Here is an 18881-nt window from a genome sequence, read left to right on the forward strand (position 1 = left end):
TGTTGTGTTTGCACCTGGAGATCTTGTTTGGTTACATTTGCGTAAGGATAGATTTCATGATTTGCGCAAATCAAAGCTAATGCCACGTGCTGATGGTCCTTTTAAGGTGTTAGAGAAAATAAATGATAATGCATATAAACTTGAGCTGCCTGCAGATTTTGGGGTTAGTCCAACTTTTAACATTGCAGATTTGAAGCCTTATTTGGGTGAGGAAGATGAGCTTCCGTCGAGGACGACTTCATTTCAAGAAGGGGAGGATGATGAGGACATCAATACCATTGTTACACCCACAGCCCCTGCTGCTATACATACTGGACCAATTACTAGAGCTCGCGCACGCCAATTAAATTACCAGGTACTTTCGTTTCTTGGTAATGATTCTAATGTTCATGAGAATATGATGCTGCCTAAATTGGATACATTTGTTTTGCTTACAAATGAAGGGCCTAGCTTTGAGAAGGATGAACATTGGAGCAAGAACAAGCATGGAGATGATGGCATGCGCATGGGGAACAAGAACGGAGTTACAAGTGATGATTTCAGGACGTTGAAGCCACCATAATGCGTGCATGAAGCCTTGGACGAAATATACAAGATGCTACTTCATAACTTTCGTCCAGAGGCTATTCTAGGTGCTGCGTCACCTTATTATTGGGCCAGGCCCATGTAATTTCGAAATACATAAGTATAGGCTGTTTTTAGAGTCCGTATGTGTGGGGAAACAAGAGATAGGGTTGGTTTCGGACCCCTTCCTCAAGGGCCACGAAATTCCCCCCTCTTCCTGCATATATACAGCCCTTAGGGCGTCGTTTAGACTTTGGGGTTTTGTTTAGATTAAAAGTTCGCCATAGCTGCAACTTCGCGTACTTCGTTTGTGTTCAGCGACCAGACAAAGGCGTCACAGAACTCCACCTTGATCAATAAAGCTTTCATCTTATATTCGCAATATCCAGATTGCAATCTCAGTTTCTTGCTTGTTCTTCGTTTGCTCGCAGGAAACAGACCCTCGTGGTCAGGTTGATCGTGCTCCGGCGTGGTCGATAACCTCTCGGAGTTGGTTTAGCGATTGCTAAGGCGCGACGTCTTCGCACGTTCGTAGTCGGATCGACAAAGTCGACTTCCATCAAAGCGATATTCATCATCTCATCGAAAGACGGGACACCTTTGCCTCTATCAGTTGCGGTTCACCCCAAAGCGAGTGCTATCGCTGCGGCTGCGTGCTTCAGTGGGGTGGAGAGGCGGAGATGGAATATTCTCTCCACCCGCATCTTGCGGAGCATGGCCGCTGGGATGCTGCTAACGCTGTCCTTCTCTTGCGCCTCCCGCTCCTGTTTCAGCCGCAAGGGGAACGGTGATGATGCCGCCTGCGCCGGCCACATCCCCCGTAGTGTCCATGACCCCGTGCGTCCCTGTAGCCCCCATGGCATTAGTGTCTGCATGCGAGGAGGCTTTCGATGTGGATGGGTGAGTTGTGGCACCAGACTTTTTCTTGGGCGCCATGGACGATGAAGCTGTCGATGAAGAAAACGATGAAGATGACGCGCTGCTTACACCCTCGGGTTCGCTCAGGCGCTTGCCCCTAACTGGCGCACCAAATATGTCATGGTATAACATGACCACCTATGGGGCCATTGGCCCCTTGTGGTTCGGCAAGGGGGAAGAGCGCGTTGCTGATACGTTTCCAACGTATCTATAATTTTTGATTGTTCCATGCTATTATATTATTAGTTTTGGATGTTTCATATGCATTATTGTGCTATTTTATATTATTTTTTGGACTAACTTGTTAACCTAGAACCCAGTGCCAGTTTCTATTTTTCCTTGTTTTTTAGTTTCCCAGAAAAGGAATACCAAACGAAAAGGAATACCAAACGGAGTCCAAACGGAATAAAACTTTTGCGATGATTTTTTTTGGACCAGAAGACACCCCGGAGACTTGGAGTTCAAGTCAGAAGAGCCACGAGGAGGCGACAAGGGGGAGGGCGCGCCCAGGGGGTAGGGCGTGCCTCCCTGCCTTGTGGGCACCTCGTGACTCCCCTGGCCTAGTTCCGCCTCCTATATATTCACATATATTCCCAAAACGCCAGAGGCATCCACGAAAACACTCTTGCACCGCCGCAACCTTCTGTTCCCGTGAGATCCCATCTTGGGGCCTTTTCCGGCATCCCGCCGAAGGGGGATTCTATCACGGAGCGCTTCTACAGCAAATATATTGCCCTTCAGATGAAGCGTGAGTAGTTTACCTCAGCCAACGGGTCCATAGCTAGTAGCTACATGGCTTGTTCTCTCTCTTCAATTCTCAATACCATGTTCTCCTCGATGTTCTTGGAGATCTATCCAATGTAATCTTCTTTTGCGGTGTGTTTATCAAGATCCGATGAATTGTGGATTTATGATCAACTTATCTATGAATATTATTTGAATCTTCTCTGGATTCTTTTATGCATGATTTCATATCTTTGTAATTCTTTCGAACTATTGATTTGGTTTGGCCAACTAGATTGGATTTTCTTGCAATGGGAGAAGTGCTTAGCTTTGGGTTCAATCTTGCGATGTCCTCTCCTAGTCACAGAAGGGGCAGCGAGGCACGTATTGTATTGTTGCCATCGAGGATAAAAAGATGGGGTTTACATCATATTGGTTGAGTTTATTCCTCTACATCATGTCATCTTACTTAAAGCGTTACTCTGTTCTTCATGAACCTAATACTCTAGATGCAGGTAGGAGTCGGTCGATGTGTGGAGTAATAGTAGTAGATGAAGGCAGGAGTCGGTCTACTTGACACGGGCGTGATGCCTATATTTCATAATCATTGCCTTAGATATCGTCATAACTTTGCGCTTTTCTATCAATTGCTCGACAGTAATTTGTTCACCCACCCTATTATTTGCTATCACGAGAGAAGCCTCTAGTGAAACCTATGGCCCCCGGGTAAGGATTTGATGGACTATGGAATAAGGAGTGGCAAGAGCCTAAGCTTGGGGATGCCCCGGAAGGCATCCCCTCTGTCGTCTTCGTCTATCGGTAGATTTACTTGAGGCTATATTTTTATTCACCACATGATATGTGTTTTGCTTGGAGCGCCTTCTATGATTTGAGTCTTTGCTTTTTAGTTTGCCACAATCATCCTTGCTGTACACACCTTTTGAGAGGGACACGCATGAATCATGATTTATTAGAATACTCTATGTGCTTCACTTATATCTTCTGAGCTAGGCAATTTTGCTCTAGTGCTTCACTTGTATCTTTTTAGAGCACAGCGGTGGCTTTATTTTGTAGAAATTGTTGAACTCTCATGCTTGACTTATATTATTTTTTGAGTCTTCATAAACAACATTGTAATTTGCTTTGGTTATAAATTTAGTCCTAATATGATAGACATCCAAGAGGGATATAATAAAAACTTTCATATAAAGTGCGTTGAATACTATGAGAAGTTTGATTCCTTATGATTGTTTTGAAATATAAAGATGGTTATATTAGAGTCGTGCTAGTGAGTAGTTGTTGATTGTAGAAATACTTGTGATAAAGTTTGTGATTCCCGTAGAATGCACGTATGGTGAATCGTTATGTGATGAAGTCGGAGCATGATTTATTTATTTATTGTCTTCCTTATGAGTGGCGGTCGGCGACGAGCGATGGTCTTTTCCGACCAATCTATCGCCCTAGGAGCATGCGCGTAGTACTTCGTTCGATAACTAATGGATTTTTGCAATTAGTATGTGAGTACTTTATGACTAATGTTGAGTCCATGGATTATACGCACTCTCACCCTTCCACCTTTGCTAGCCTCTCTTGTACCGTGCAACTTTCGCCGGTACCATACGCCCACCATATACCTTCCTCAAAACAGCCACCATACCTACCTATTATGGTATTTCCAGAGCCATTACGAGATATATTGCCATGCAACTTTCCACCGTTCTTTTTATAATGACATGCTTCATCATTGTCATATTACTTTGCAAGATCATGTAGTTGACATAGTATTTGTGGCAAAGCCACCGTTCATAATTTTTATACATGTCACTCTTGATTCTTTGCACATCCCGATACACCGCCGGAGGCATTCATATAGAGTCATATTTTGTTCTAAGTATCGAGTTGTAATTCTTGACTTGTAAGTAAATAAAACTGTGATGATCTTCGTTATTAGAGTATTGTCCCATGTGAGGAAAGGATGATGGAGACAATGATTCCCCCACAAGTCGGAATAAGACTCCGGACCAAAAAAGGGAGGCCAAAGATCCCAAAATAAAAAAATGAGAGAAAAGAGAGAAGGGGCAATGTTACTATGCTTTTACCACACTTGTGATTCAATGTAGCACCATGATCTTCATGATAGAGAGTCTCCGATATGGTCACTTTCATATACTAGTGGGAATTTTTCATTATAGAATTTTTCTTGTATATTCGAATGATGAGCTTCCTCAAATTGCCTTAGGTCTTCATGAGCAAGCGAGTTGGATGCACGCCCACTTAGTTTCTTTTTGAGCTTTCATAAACTTATAGCTCTAGTGCATCCGTTGCATGGCAATCCCTACTCACTCACATTGATATCTATTGATGGGCATATCCATAGCCCGTTGATACGCCTAGTTGATGTGAGACTATCTCCTTCTTTTTGTCTTCTCCACAACCACCATATTCTATTCCACCTATAGTGCTATGTCCATGGCTCACGCTCATGTATTGCGTGAAAGTTAAAAAAGTTTGAGAATATCAAAAGTATGAAACAATTGCTTAGCTTGTCATTAGGGTTGTGCATGATCTGAATACTTTGTGTGATGAAGATGGAGCATAGCCAGACTATATGATTTTGTAGGGATAAGCTTTCTTTGGGCATGTTATTTTGAGATTCTTTGGGCATGTTATTTTGAGAAGACATAATTGCCTTGTTAGTCTCCTTGAAGTATTATTGTTTTTATGTAAATATTAAACTTTTGTTTTGAATCTTATGGATCTGAACATCATGCCACAATAAAGAAAATTAAATGGATAAATATGTTAGGTAGCATTCCACATCAAAAATTCTGTTTTTAACATTTATGTACTCGAGGACGAGCATGAATTAATCTTGGGGATGCTTGATACGTCTCCAATGTATCTTTATTGTTCCATGCTATTATATTATCTGTTTTGGATGTTTTATATGTATTATTATGCTATTTTATATTATTTCGGTACTAACTTATTAACCTAGGAATAAAACTTTCGCGATGATTTTTCTTGGACCAGAAGACACCCCGGAGACTTGTAGTTCAAGTTAGAAGAGCCATGAGGTGACAACAAGGGGGGATGGCGCGCCTAGGGGGTTGGGCGTGCCCCTCTGCCTTGTGGGCCCCTCGTCAATCCCCTAACCTAGTTCTGCCTCCTATATATTCACATATATTCCCAAACCACCAGAGGCATCCACGAAAACACTCTTCCACCGCCGCAACCTTCTATTCACGTGAGATCCCATATTGGGGCCTTTTCCGGCATCCTGTCGGAGGTGGATTCGATCACGGAGGGCTTCTGCATCAACTCTATTGCCCTTCCGATGAAGCGTGAGTAGTTTACCTCAGACCTACGGGTCCATAGCTAGTAGCTACATGGCTTCTTCTCTCTCTTGAATTCTCAATACCATGTTCTCCTCGATGTTCTTGGAGATCTATCTGATGTAATCTTCTTTTGCGGTGTGTTTGTCGAGATCCGATGAATTGTGGATTTATGATCAACTTATCTATGAATATTATCTGATCTTCACTGAATTCTTTTATGCATGATTTGATATCTTTGTAACTCTCTTCGAACTATCGGTTTGGTTTGGCCAACTAAATTGGTTTTTCTTGCAATGGGAGAAGTGCTTGGCTTTGGGTTCAATCTTGCGATGTCCTCTCCCAGTGACAGAAGGCGCAGCGAGGCACGTATTGTATTGTTGCCATCGAGGATAAAAAGATGGGGTTTACATCATATTGCTTGAGTTTATTCCTCTACATCATGCCATCTTACTTAAAGTGTTACTCTGTTCATCATGAACTTAATACTCTAGAATCAGGCAGCAGTCGGTCGATGTGTGGTGTAATAGTAGTAGATGTAGGCAAGAGTCGGTCTACTTGACACGGGCGTGATGCCTATATTTCATAATCATTGCCTTAGATATCGTCATAACTTTGCGCTTTTCTATCAATTGCTCGACAGTAATTTGTTCACCCACCGTATTATTTGTTATCTTGAGAGAAGCCTCTAGTGAAACCTATGGCCCCCAGGTGTATTTTCCATCATATAAGTTTCCAATCTACTATTTTGCAATCTTTTACTTTCCGATCTATAAACCAAAAAACCCAAAAATATGTACTTTATCTTTTGTTTAGTTTTATCTATCTCTGTCATATCTCACTTTTTCAAGTGACCATGAAGGGATTGACAACCCCTTTATCACGTTGGGTGCAAGTTGTTTGATTGTTTGTGCAGGTATTGGTGATTTGTGTGTTGTCTCCTACTGGATTGATACCTTGGTTATCTAACTGAGGGGAATACCTATCTCTACTTTGCTGCACCATCCTTTCCTCTTCAAGGGAAAAACCAACGCAAGATCAAGAAGTAGCAGGAAGAATTTCTGGCGTTGTTGCCGGGGAGATCTACACCAAGTCAACACATACCATGTACCCATCATAAAACTCTCATCTCTTGCATTACATTATTCGCCATTTGCCTCTCGTTTTCCTCTCCCCCACTTCTAAAATGATTTTCGAAAGATTTGCCTTTATCTTCGCCTCTCTTCCGTTCGTCTTTTTTGTTCACTTTTTGTTTGCCCGTTTGTTAGATTGGTTTGTTGCTACCATGTCTAAATCTGGGGAGGTTATCACTGAAAAGGATAGTAGTAACGATGGGGGAAACTATTATGCTTTTGCTAATACTAATCATCATGAAGAATCTACTATCTTGCACACTAAAAACCTTCTCATAGGTAGCAGCAATATTATTGGAAAAGGTTAATTCAAGATTTCTTTACTTGTGCCGGTGTGCTACCCATGTTAGGTGGATCTATTCTCCATAAAACTAGTAGTCTCGCAGATGCTATATCTTTGCTTGTGGTTGAACTTGAAATACAATTTGTTCATATGCATCCATGCATACAACGGATTTTTCTAGAGTTTTGTAGTATTGAGCATTCTTCTGTTAAGCGCGCCACCACTATATTTCTAGCCCATGAATTTAGATTTGTTATGAAAGAAGCTAGTGAAATTTTCACGCATTATAAAGTAGATGGTGGTCGACCTCCCATAGATGGGGTTCTCTTTAATCAAGAGGAAATAATGCGTTTACGATCTCTGGATCATGTTGCTTATAATGAAAATTTAAGAAAGAGGGTCCCTACCGATGTTTTAGTTGATAAGATTTCTGAACTTAATGATAATTTTGCTATACAAAACAATGGATTGGGTTTCTCTCTTGGGCACAAGCTCATGACTTTTTGCCAAAAGAACGCTTACAATGATGAGTGTGTTGTACAATATGAGGGGCCGAAGGAGGAACCAATTCCTCCCGAACTTGATCTTAGGGATCCTTATCCCATTAAATTTAGCCCTTTTGATTACTTTTTCTTACCACAAAGAAAACTTGCTGGTGAATGAAGCGAGTATGAGATGAACTTTCGAGATTTGCCTTATCATTACTATGATTATACCTAGATCTATTTGTGTTTTTATGCCTAGCTAATGCCGTTAAACAATAGCGCTTGTTGGGAGGCAACCCAATTTTATTTTTGTTCTTTGCTTTTTGGTTCTGTTTTTCAATAAATAATTCATCTAGCCTCTGGTTAGATGTGTTTTTGTGTTTTAATTATTGTTTGTGCCAAGTAAGACCTTTGGGATGGCTTACGGTGATAGTTGATTTGATCTTGCTGAAAAACAGAAACTTTTGCGCTCAGGAAAACGATTCTCAATTTTAACAGAAGTGTGATAACTTTTTGTAGAAGATTAATGCACAAATTTCCCAGGTTTTCCTAATGTTTTAGAATTTTTGGAGTTACAGAAGTATTCGAAGTATCCAGATTACTACAGACTGTTCTGTTTTTTAAAGATTCTGTTTTCTATGTGTTGTTTGCTTATTTTGATGAATCTATGGGTAGTATCAAGGGGTATGAACCATGGAAAAGTTGGAATACAGTAGATATTACACCAATATAATTAAAGAATGAGTTCAAAACAGTACCAAAAGTGGTGATTTATTTTCTTATACTACCGGAGCTTATGCGATTTTTTGTTGAGTTTTGTATTGTGAAGTTTTCAAGTTTTCGGTAAGGATTTGATGGACTATGGAATAAGGAGTGGCAAGAGCCCAAGCTTGGGGATGCCCAAGGCACCCCAAGGTAATATTCAAGGACAACCAAGAGCCTAAGCTTGGGGATGCCCCGGAAGGCATCCCCTCTTTTGTCTTCGTCTATCGGTAACTTTACTTGAGGCTATATTCTTATTCACCACATGATATGTGTTTTGCTTGGAGCGCCTTATATGATATGAGTCATTAATTTTTAGTTTTTCATAATCATCCTTGCTGTACACACCTTTTGAGAGGGACACGCATGAATCGTGATTTATTAGAATACTCTATGTGCTTCACTTATATCTTTTGAGCTAGGCAATTTTGCTCTAGTGCTTCACTTATACCTTTTAAGAGCACGGCGGTGGCTTTATTTTGTCAAAATTGTTGAACTCTCATGCTTCACTTATATTATTTTGAGAGTCTTTTTAAACAGCATGGTAATTTTCTTTGGTTATAAATTTAGTCCTAATATGATAGACATCCAAGAGGGATATAATAAAAACTTTCATATAAAGTGCATTGAATACTATGAGAAGTTTGAATCCTTATGATTGTTTTGAGATATAAAGATGGTGATATTAGAGTAATGCTAGTGAGTAGTTGTTGATTGTAGAAATACTTGTGTTAAAGTTTGTGATTCCCGTAGCATGCTCGTATGGTGAGCTGTTATGTGATGAAGTCGGAGCATGATTTATTTATTGATTGTCTTCCTTATGAGTGGCGGTCGGGGACGAGCGATGGTCTTTTTCTACCAATCTATACCCATAGGAGCATCCGCGTAGTACTTCGTTTCGATAACTAATATATTTTCGCAATAAGTATGTGAGTTCTTTATGACTAATGGTTAGTCAATGGATTATACGTACTCTCACCCTTCCACCTTTGCTAGCCTCTCTTGTACCGCGCAACTTTCGCCGGTACCATATACCTTCCTCAAAAGAGCCACCATACCTACCTATTATGGCATTTCCATAGCCATTCTGAGATATATTGCCATGCAACTTTTCACAGTTCTGTTTATTATGACACACTTCATCATTGTCATATTGATTTGCATGATCATGTAGTTGACATAGTATTTGTGGCAAAGCCACCGTTCATAATTTTTATACATGTCACTCTTGATTCTTTGCACATCCCGGTACACCGCCGGAGGCATTCATATAAAGTCATATTTTGTTCTAAGTATCGAGTTGTAATTCTTGAGTTGTAAGTAAATAAAAGTGTGATGATCTTCATTATTAGAGCATTGTCCCGTGTGAGGAAAGGATGATGGAGACTATGATTCCCCCACAAGTCAGGATAAGACTCCGGACGAAAAAAAAATAGGCCAAAGAGCCCAAAATAAAAAAAATGGCGTGGCTGGAGCTGTTCTTGATGGCCAGGCTCTTGAAGAGCTAGTCCTTTCCCATGTGGGCACGGTCGTGGCGGGTCGACGGTGCCGCTCGGGGTCTTGCTGCGTTCGCTTGACGCGGGTCGAAGCGTGCGTCTTGACGTCGCCCCTCTGGTTGGTGCAGCGAAAGGATCTTGGCTCATAGTAGTGTGGGCGTCGACACTGTGTTGGTTGTGTTCGCTGGTCCGGCGGGGAGACAGGAGCTAGGTTTCAGCGTTCTGGGAACCGGGGTACCGAGACTTGCCTGCCTGCGGCCCATCGCGTGGCTCCATCAACGGCCTGGTGCGGCCCATCTTCAGCGCTAGCAGCACAAGACCCTCGTGAGGGGCCAAGCCTCGCAAGGCGGATGACGTCAAGACCTCCAGAAGGAGCGTTCTCCTCAAGCTGGCTCCTGAGGAGCGGAGATTTCTATGCAAACCCTCACTTCATGAGGTTTAGATGAGGCAAGCCATGACGACCAAGGCCAGGCGGGCACCAGCGGGTGCAGAACAACAAGTTTCCTCTTTGGTGCTAAGGAGACTAGCACAGGCGCGGAGTCCCGAGGAATCAACTAAGGTTTCCATTTCCATGCTACAAGACCAAGACCGCTAGGACGGTAGGACGAAGGTCAACGCCGAGCCCACCGCGGCGTCACAACCAGAAGCTTTGCAGGCAAAGACCACCTTTTGTCTGGATAAGATGTACTAGTTGTCTCCCTTCTAATTTGGCCATTGTGGGATCCCTTCCCGCCTTCATTTGGTAAGAGGACCAAGGCCACTATAAATAGGGCCTAGCCACCACCGTAGATAGGGATCGTATCCATTCCATCCTCACACCCACCAGCTCACCTAAGAACACACCTCGTGAGGTTGTTCTTCCACTGTACTAGTTCATCCTCAGCCCACCTCGAGGCTAATCCACCAGAAAGTAGGAGTAGGGTTTTACACCGCACGATGGCCCGAAACTGGGTAAACTGATGTGTCCCATTTCCTTCCAGTTCATCAAGCTAGGTCGTGGGATCGACGAGTTGGCAGACTGGGGAGGTTGAGTTCTTCGCGCGCACCCCAGAGTTCAAATCTATCCAGGGTCCGCGGAGCGCGGAATCCGACATTTGGCGCACCAGGTAGGGGTGCGTCGGAGCCTCTCTTCCACCGGTCGATTCGCCGCCACTCCGCCGTTCCCATGGTTGACGCCCCTCGAGCCCTCGCCAAGCACTGGGCTGCTCGGCCCGCCCAGGCAGCGCCTACCGCCCAAGAAGACCTCCACTTTGTGCTCCTCGCAGCCCGCACGCCGCCCAGCACCGTCGACCGTGGGCGGCACAGGCCACCACCGCCCGCTCTAGCAACGCGCCGCAGCCACGTCACCACAGGATCTTCGAGCTATGCCATGGCGATGGCGCTACACACCCGTCGGGAGCAGGCGGACATGCGAGCTGCGCTCATCGTGGACGAGAGCTGGTGTGATGCAGGCTGGCGGAAGGCGGCCAAGATGCCCTCCTGGAATGGGTCACCGAGTTGCTCGATGCTGCCTGCAGGGGCGCAACACCCTTCTGCACCCTACCTACGTTGCAAGCTATGCCGGGGGCACGTGCCAGCCCCCACTACGCCCGCGCGCCCTTCCACAAGGGGCCCGGAGGACCTCGTGGCGACAACCTGGCCCACGGCGCCGCTCATCCCACTCAGGACACATCACCTCCGGGCCTGGCAAGGCCAGACGGCCTCTCCTGGGGCCGTGCCGAGATGCCACCTGATGCGGAGCATCCTACGATCATCCCCATGGACCTACCATCGTCTCATCAAGAGCCAAGAGGACCCATGACACGAGCACGAGCTAGAGCTCTCGGGAACGAGGTGACTTCCTTCCTTAGTGATATCACATATGATCCACTTGAGACATGGCTACTACCTAAGTCCGATATGCTATGCATGATTAGGTGTCAAGAGGAACCTCCCAAGGATGCACGTGAAGACGGACAAGCCACCAAGTTCACGGATGAAGAGAACCAACGGAAGAAGGCAAGTTCACCTTCCAGGCCCCGGACATCCGGCCAAGGCCCCGGACATCCGGCCCCTGGAGTGCCCACATCAGCAGCAGCCCAGCCGCCCAACATCTACAGGCCCCGGACATCCGGCCCCAGCTCGGACATCCAGCCCGAGCCTAGACATCCGGCCAGAAGCCCGAAAATCCGGCGCCACGCACCAGAACCTACAGAAGCTTTCACCGTCAGCCCGGACATCCGGCCCCCTAGCCCGGATATCCGGCTCCTCCCGAAGCCCCGGAAATCCGGCCTCCTCACCCGGACATCCGGCCCCGCCTATCCAGAGAGCACAGAACGCCTCCACGCCAGCCCGGACATCCGGCCCCCAGCCCGGACATCCGGCACCTCCTGAAGCCCCGGACATCCGGCCCGACGCCCGGACATCCGGCTCCGCCTATCTGCGCACAGTGAATGGCCGAAGCCCATGTACCTCTTCGCCCCCTAGACTATATATACTGTCCCATCTCCCTCTTTCTAGGGTTAGCATTGGTTTAGCTCATATGTGAGATAGAGCATTGCTCATCCATACGGATCTACTCCACGAGAGAGACCGCGGCCCCTCTACGGAGACGATCCACGTTGGATTCAAGACCTCCTCACGGAGAAGACCCCCATCAAGACCTCCTCACGGAGAAGAACCGGTTACCGTTTGTATCGTCCGTTGTTGACTTTGGATCTTGTATCTTACCTTTGTGTTCATCGATCTAGTGCATGTGTGATCTATTCTTGTTGGTTGAGTGATTTCCCTCGTGTTCATCACGTTCTTCGTTGGGATCCGCTCCTTTCGTGAAAGATCGGCCATCTAGGGTTCCACCCTACATCATCTTGGTATCATGAGCCACGTTGATCACGATTTCGGAGCCCCCTCTCTTTGTTTTCTAGCTTGATTTTGTTGTTTTTCGTCCTAATCCGAAAATTCCCCCATAAAAATAGCCCCAATTTTTTTGTGATTTGTTGGTGTGATGATGTTTTGTTGGATTTGATCCGCGGATTTCGTGTGTTGCAGTTAGATCTAGCTTTTCCCCATCTTTTCCCCAATTTCCATCCACAAAATCTTTCGAATTTTGGCCCGGATTTGACCTCTCCATGCGGTGTTCTTCGGATCCCGAGCCCGGACATCCGGCCCGACCAGCCCGGACATCCGGCCCGGCCCGGACATCCGGCCCCTGAGAGCAACACTTCCATCCTCCACTCCGTTTACCGCCTAACTCTTGCCAAATTTTGTTGCCCACATACACTTCCGCATACCTCCACCACTTCCGCATAGCACCACCATAGCCTTTTCCGCTACCAACCCCGACAATTTTGACCCATTTTGCTTTGAGAATTTGAGTTGTGGTTTCCGTGTCCTATTGTGTTCCGGCTATCTAGGTACGGTTCGGCATAAACATCACCACCGCTCATCTTTGCCAAGGACTACTACGAACGGCTACATCACTTCGGTATCACTTTCACTTTCATATCATCTTGGTATCGTGATATCATTATACTCTCTTGCATTTGCATTGATACCCCATAGCCTTACTTTTGCGTAGCTTAACCATCGAGACTAGCCTTTGAGTATTGCCGACAACGTGACTTGTGCACATTAGTGTTCATACTTCCCATAGCATACATACCATCATTGAGTTACATATCTTGGTATCATCTCTTGTGTCACAAAGTTGTCTTCGCATACACAATTGCTATCTTGGTTCGTGAAGCATTGCATGAGAAAAGAGCTCAAACAACAAAGAGCCAAACAAGCTTTTAAGAAAAAGGGAAAGATAAGCAACGAGCTTATAAGCAAGAACCATCGCATCATACAACATTAAGATTGTCATACTCGATCATCTTGGATCAAAAGCATAGAAACATCATACATATAGCATACTTGGGATAGAAGTCGTTGCATTTTTGCTTAGTAGGTTGTGCACAAGTTCGTATCCGCCTATTGTGCAACCGTGCTAGCGTCTCTCTAGTGTTGTGCAACAAGAGCATCTTGGTGGATTCCACATTTTGGCTCATCCTTGATTGCCCAACCCCACTTATCTATTTGTGTGTGTGTTTCCGTGTACCATATCTTGCTATTGGTCTACTTGTTGCATTTGCAAATTTGTGAATCTTTTCCAACATTATTGAGTCTCACTTACAATTGCATCAAATTTTGTGCCACCATCCTAACCAAGCTCCACCATAAGCTTTTACTTGTGTAGGTGTGAGAACCGACAAGTATTGGTACCAATTGTGCTATTTCCTTGATATACATTGGAGTGATCTTTGATCCATTTTCAACATCGGTCAAGGTACATTTGGTATTGGTTCTTCTCTTTCTCCCACTCACATATCTTTGTTTGAAATGATGGATAGGCCAAGTACTTCTAACAACCCACTTTTCTTGGAGCAAGACGATGACATGTCATCCTACGTCACCAAGACTCAACTATTTGGTGCACATCGGTCTTTGCATCAAGAACAACTTGCTTTGGGCGACCGCATCGACAACCTCGCCACCGACCTACGACAATCCGAGCAACGTACAAGAGACTACTTCGACACATCCATGAGTTCCCTCAAAGAAGATATCCGAACCATGATGGTCCTCTCTTCTACAACTTCGTCCTCGTCAAGACGGAGCCGCTCAAGTCGACACTCCGACGACACCCTCTCCGGTTCAAGTACACCGACATTGAACACTCTTCGTCGTGCCGCGCGTCAAAACCGTCAAGCTAACCGCAATCCTCTACACGACACCGACTCTCAAGAGCATCGACATCGTCACAAGCAAGCTGCTTTCGCACAAGGACAAGAACGGCAACGCCAACGACAACAAGAACAAGAGCAGCGAGTGCGACAACATCAAGATGCACAAGACGCCGAGGCACAACGTCAAGAACAACAACTACGTGAAGCTCAAGTACTTGAGGCGCAACGTGCCCTTCAAGATTCAAGTCGTGTCGTAGCCAATCGAGGCCGACAAGCTCGACTACATCAAGAAGGACTTCGCGACGAAGCTCAAGAAAGGATTTCCCAAGGACGTGTGCATCGTCAAGCCCCTCGTCAAGATCGACAAGCTCCTCGTCAAGATAGACAAGTTTCTCCTCAAGCGAGACTAGAACGTCAAGTCCATCAAGAGCAACATGAGGTCGACAACCCTCCTCGCCAAGAGCAACTTGACGAAGACAACCCTCCTTGCCAAGAGCAACATGAGATTGCCAATCATCACCGACATGGGCATGATCATCCCCGACCCCAACACAATGAAGAGCAACGATATGGCAAGCTAAAGTTCACCATGCCCAAGTTTACCGGAACCAATGACCCCGAAGAGTACATATCATGGGCATTGAAGGTTGACAAAATCTTCCGCTTGCACAACTACGAAGAAGAGAAGAAGATCGCAATGGCATCCCTTGAATTCCAAGACTACGTCCTCATTTGGTGGGAACAAGTCATTGAGCACCGAGCGGCAAGAGGTGAACCACCCATCACCACTTGGGCACAAATGAAGGATGTCATGAGAGCACGATTCGTGCCAAACTACTACAACCGTGACCTCTTCAAGAAACTCCAACAACTCAAGCAAGGAACCAAGAGCGTTGAAGAGTACTACAAGGAAATGGAGATTGCCATGATACGCGCCAATGTCAAAGATGATGATGAGCAAACTATGGCACATTTCTTGAATGGACTCAATCACCCTATCAAGAAGATTGCCGACTTCCAACCATACTCGAATCTCATCGAGCTAGAGCACCAAGCTACCAAAGCGGAACGGCAAGTACAAGACGACTTCAATTATGCCAAGTTCTCATCCAAGTCCTATGGCCTCTCCAACAATCAAGCTTCAACGACTCCAACACCTTCTACCTCAACCAAGCCATCTACAAGCAACGGCGACAAGTCAAGTTACAAGAAAACTTCGACCAGCTCAAGTCGTCCTCCTACTACAAGCAACTTCAAGCCGAAAGCTTCATCATCATCTACTCCAACCGATGAGACCATCAAGACAAGTTCCATCAAATGTTTCACATGCAGAGGTCGAGGCCACAAGTCCTTCCAGTGCACAAACATGCGCACCATGATCCTCAACGACGACGGAACCTATGACTCCATGAGTGAAGGAGAAATGGAAGCCCTTGAGCAAGTGGCCATGCACCGACAAGTGAACAATGAAGAAGAAGATGATCACATCTTTTGTGACGAAGACTCAAGTCCCGCTCTTGTTGTCTCCAAGGTCTTGACTCTTCAACATTAACAAGACGAAGATCAAAGATGCCATATCTTCCACACAAAGGCCGGCATCAATGGACGGTTGTAACATCCCAAAATTCTAAATTTTGGAATGTTATAATAAATAGATAGATTTGATTGATTGATTGATTGATTGACTGAAAGTGAGTGAAATTTGAAACTTTTGAAAGTTAAATGAGAGGGAATAAAAGGACTTTACCAAACTTTCATTTTTGCTTTTATGATCTCCGTGAATTCAAATTCTTTTCACCACAAAACCCTGGAGAGAAGATGACATGACTTCTTCCATTTATTTAAATGACAAGGGGTGTTGAAAATATTTGAATTTCATTAGAGAATATTTCCAATTCTGAAACTTTATGCAACTCAATGATTTTCACGAGCGAAGATAAAATGACTTCTTCAAAATATATGAAATATGAGTTGGGAGTTTCAAAGGATCAAATTCAAAGTCCTTTTGGAAATTATTTTCAATTTGTAGTTATTTGGATTTTATTCAAATTATTTTTCTCCAAAAATAAAATATATGGAAAATAGGGTAACATGATTCCCTACATTAGAAAATTGGAGAGAAATAAATTTGAATTCATTTTGGTATTTTTAAAATGATTTTATTGGAGCAGAAGTACTCTTTGCTTTATTTGAATTTTTGAGAATTTTATTTGACGTTAGTAAGATGTTCATGCTGTAGGAAATCTTTTTCTGAAAATTTTGATATAAAATATGCCTATATAATATTTTATTTTTTTCCTTTGTTTTTACTGTGTTTGTCTGTGTTTTAAAAAAAAACTCAATTCCGCCGACTGGCTGGTCCAGCTCCAATCGGGCCAGGCCAAGGCCCAGCCCAGCCGCGACGCTCGTCCCCTAGCTCGGGACGGAGTCCCGAGCCGCCACGCCGCCGCGCTGCCATGGGAGGCCGTGCCGCCTCCGGCCTCCTCCTGTCCCCTTCTCCAAGCCTCGCATAGCCCCCCCCTCATAAAGCCGCGCCCCGCCTCCCTCTCTATCTATCTCTCTCCTTCACATCGCGCCGCCCGCACTCGCCGGAGTTCGAGAACTCCGACGAGATCCGCCATCGCCCCGTCGTCGTCGACCACCGCCGTTGCCGCCACCGCACCCACCGCTCCACGCCGCCTCCTCCCGTGCCTTTCGCCGCCTTCCCCAACGACCGGAGCCGCCTCCCCGCGCGTAGCCGACGCCGTCACCGCCGTTTTCTCCGTTGCCGGCGACTACATCCACCGCGGTAACCGCCGCCCTCCCCACGCCGTTGGATCTGGATCCAACGATCCAGATCTTTCTGTTTTTTTCATTTTGTTTTTTATTTAGAGAACGTTCGCTGGTTAGAGTTAGAAAGCGAGCGTTCGATCAGTAGGTTTTTCTCTTTTTTCTTTTTATTTTCTGTCCAGGGACCTAGTTGCAATTTGTTTTTCTTACAGAATAGCCCCTGGTTTTCAAACGTTCACATCTTTTTACTCGTTTGTCCAAATCCAACGAAACCAACGCCCACTTCTTCGTTATGATCCCCTCTATCCAGTAATCCAACTCAAACATGTTTTTGAAATTTTGAAATTTTAATTAGATCAGATTTGAATTTGAACTTAGTTTGATCATAACTTGAGTTTATAACTCCGATTTAGTTGATTATTTTGCAAATTAAAGCTCTTGACCTAAACTTTCTGATAAGGCCAAATTCACATAATTTTGGTACTGTTAGAAATTGTTTTATGTTGCAAGAGTTATTTGCTTGGTTTTGATGTTTTCCGAATCGTCTTCTTCGATCTTTCTGATTTTTTGAGTGATTGCTTATGTATGGTTACCATTGCTTGCTCACAATAGATTGACCGGAGTGTGACGAGTAGAACTATCAAGAGTTTTGAGTGCGAATCATCTTCATCAATAGTACAGGCAAGTTCACACTTTGATCATATCCCTTTCATACCCAGATTTTATGCATTAGATTCACCCTCAAACATTGCATGAGTAGGATTGATAACATGTGGGTATTGGGAAGTAGTTGATGAGGTAGGAACCTATTGCCCTGCATTCAAACCTTGGGAGTTACTATTACGTTATGCTTATATTGCCATGCTATGCTCGTAGACGTGGATTGGGTTTGAGTGTATCCATGACAGATGTGAGATTGTTAATTAATGGTTCAACTTAAGGTGGCAACTTTAATACACATCTGGGTGGATTGAGGCACCTGGGGAATCCAGTGATTGCCTGTAGTTTTGGAAATCCCGGGGTACCGTGTGATTCTCCTATGGACCGCCACCCAGGCTCAAAGGGATCATGAGATCATTCATACTAGAAACTTCCGTGTGCAGCCACAAGCTATTATGGGCTCTAGCATAGTTGATTAAGTCGTGTGAACTCTTACAGTGGTAGACTAGCAGATGTAGGGGATGTAGGTGTACCGGTCTACCCATCGTAAGGTGCTAACGCTTCTGAAAGACTGTGTCTCGGTCATCCGTTTCTCAAACATCATGAAGTGCAAGAAATCCAACGGAGGAGATCGAGTCTTGTGGGGAAAAGTGCACAAACCTCTGCAGAGTGTACAATCTAATCATGGTTAGCCGTGTCCCCGGTTATGGACATCTTGAGTATCTAGTTCTTGGATTATCATGTGAATCTCATCATCATGTTACTTAATTTAATTTGATTGAGTTAATCATGTTCTTAATTGGGATTGAGTTGGAGGTACCTTCTCAATGTTTAACAACCACCATGATAGTTAAATAAAATTTATTCCTTTGTTGTAGGGAAAAATTGGCTTTTCGCAAAACTGTAACCATAGAGCTTTCCACCAGCCAAATATGCATGTAGTGATAGCCTTTATTCATCATTGCTCTATGGTGTGAATTTGCCAGTACATTCAATGTACTGACCCTTTATGGCTGCAACGTCTCATGTTGCAGGATTATTACGACG

This window comes from Triticum aestivum, chromosome 5D (genome assembly GCF_018294505.1).
Source record: "Triticum aestivum cultivar Chinese Spring chromosome 5D, IWGSC CS RefSeq v2.1, whole genome shotgun sequence".
Taxonomy (NCBI): Eukaryota; Viridiplantae; Streptophyta; class Magnoliopsida; order Poales; family Poaceae; genus Triticum; species Triticum aestivum.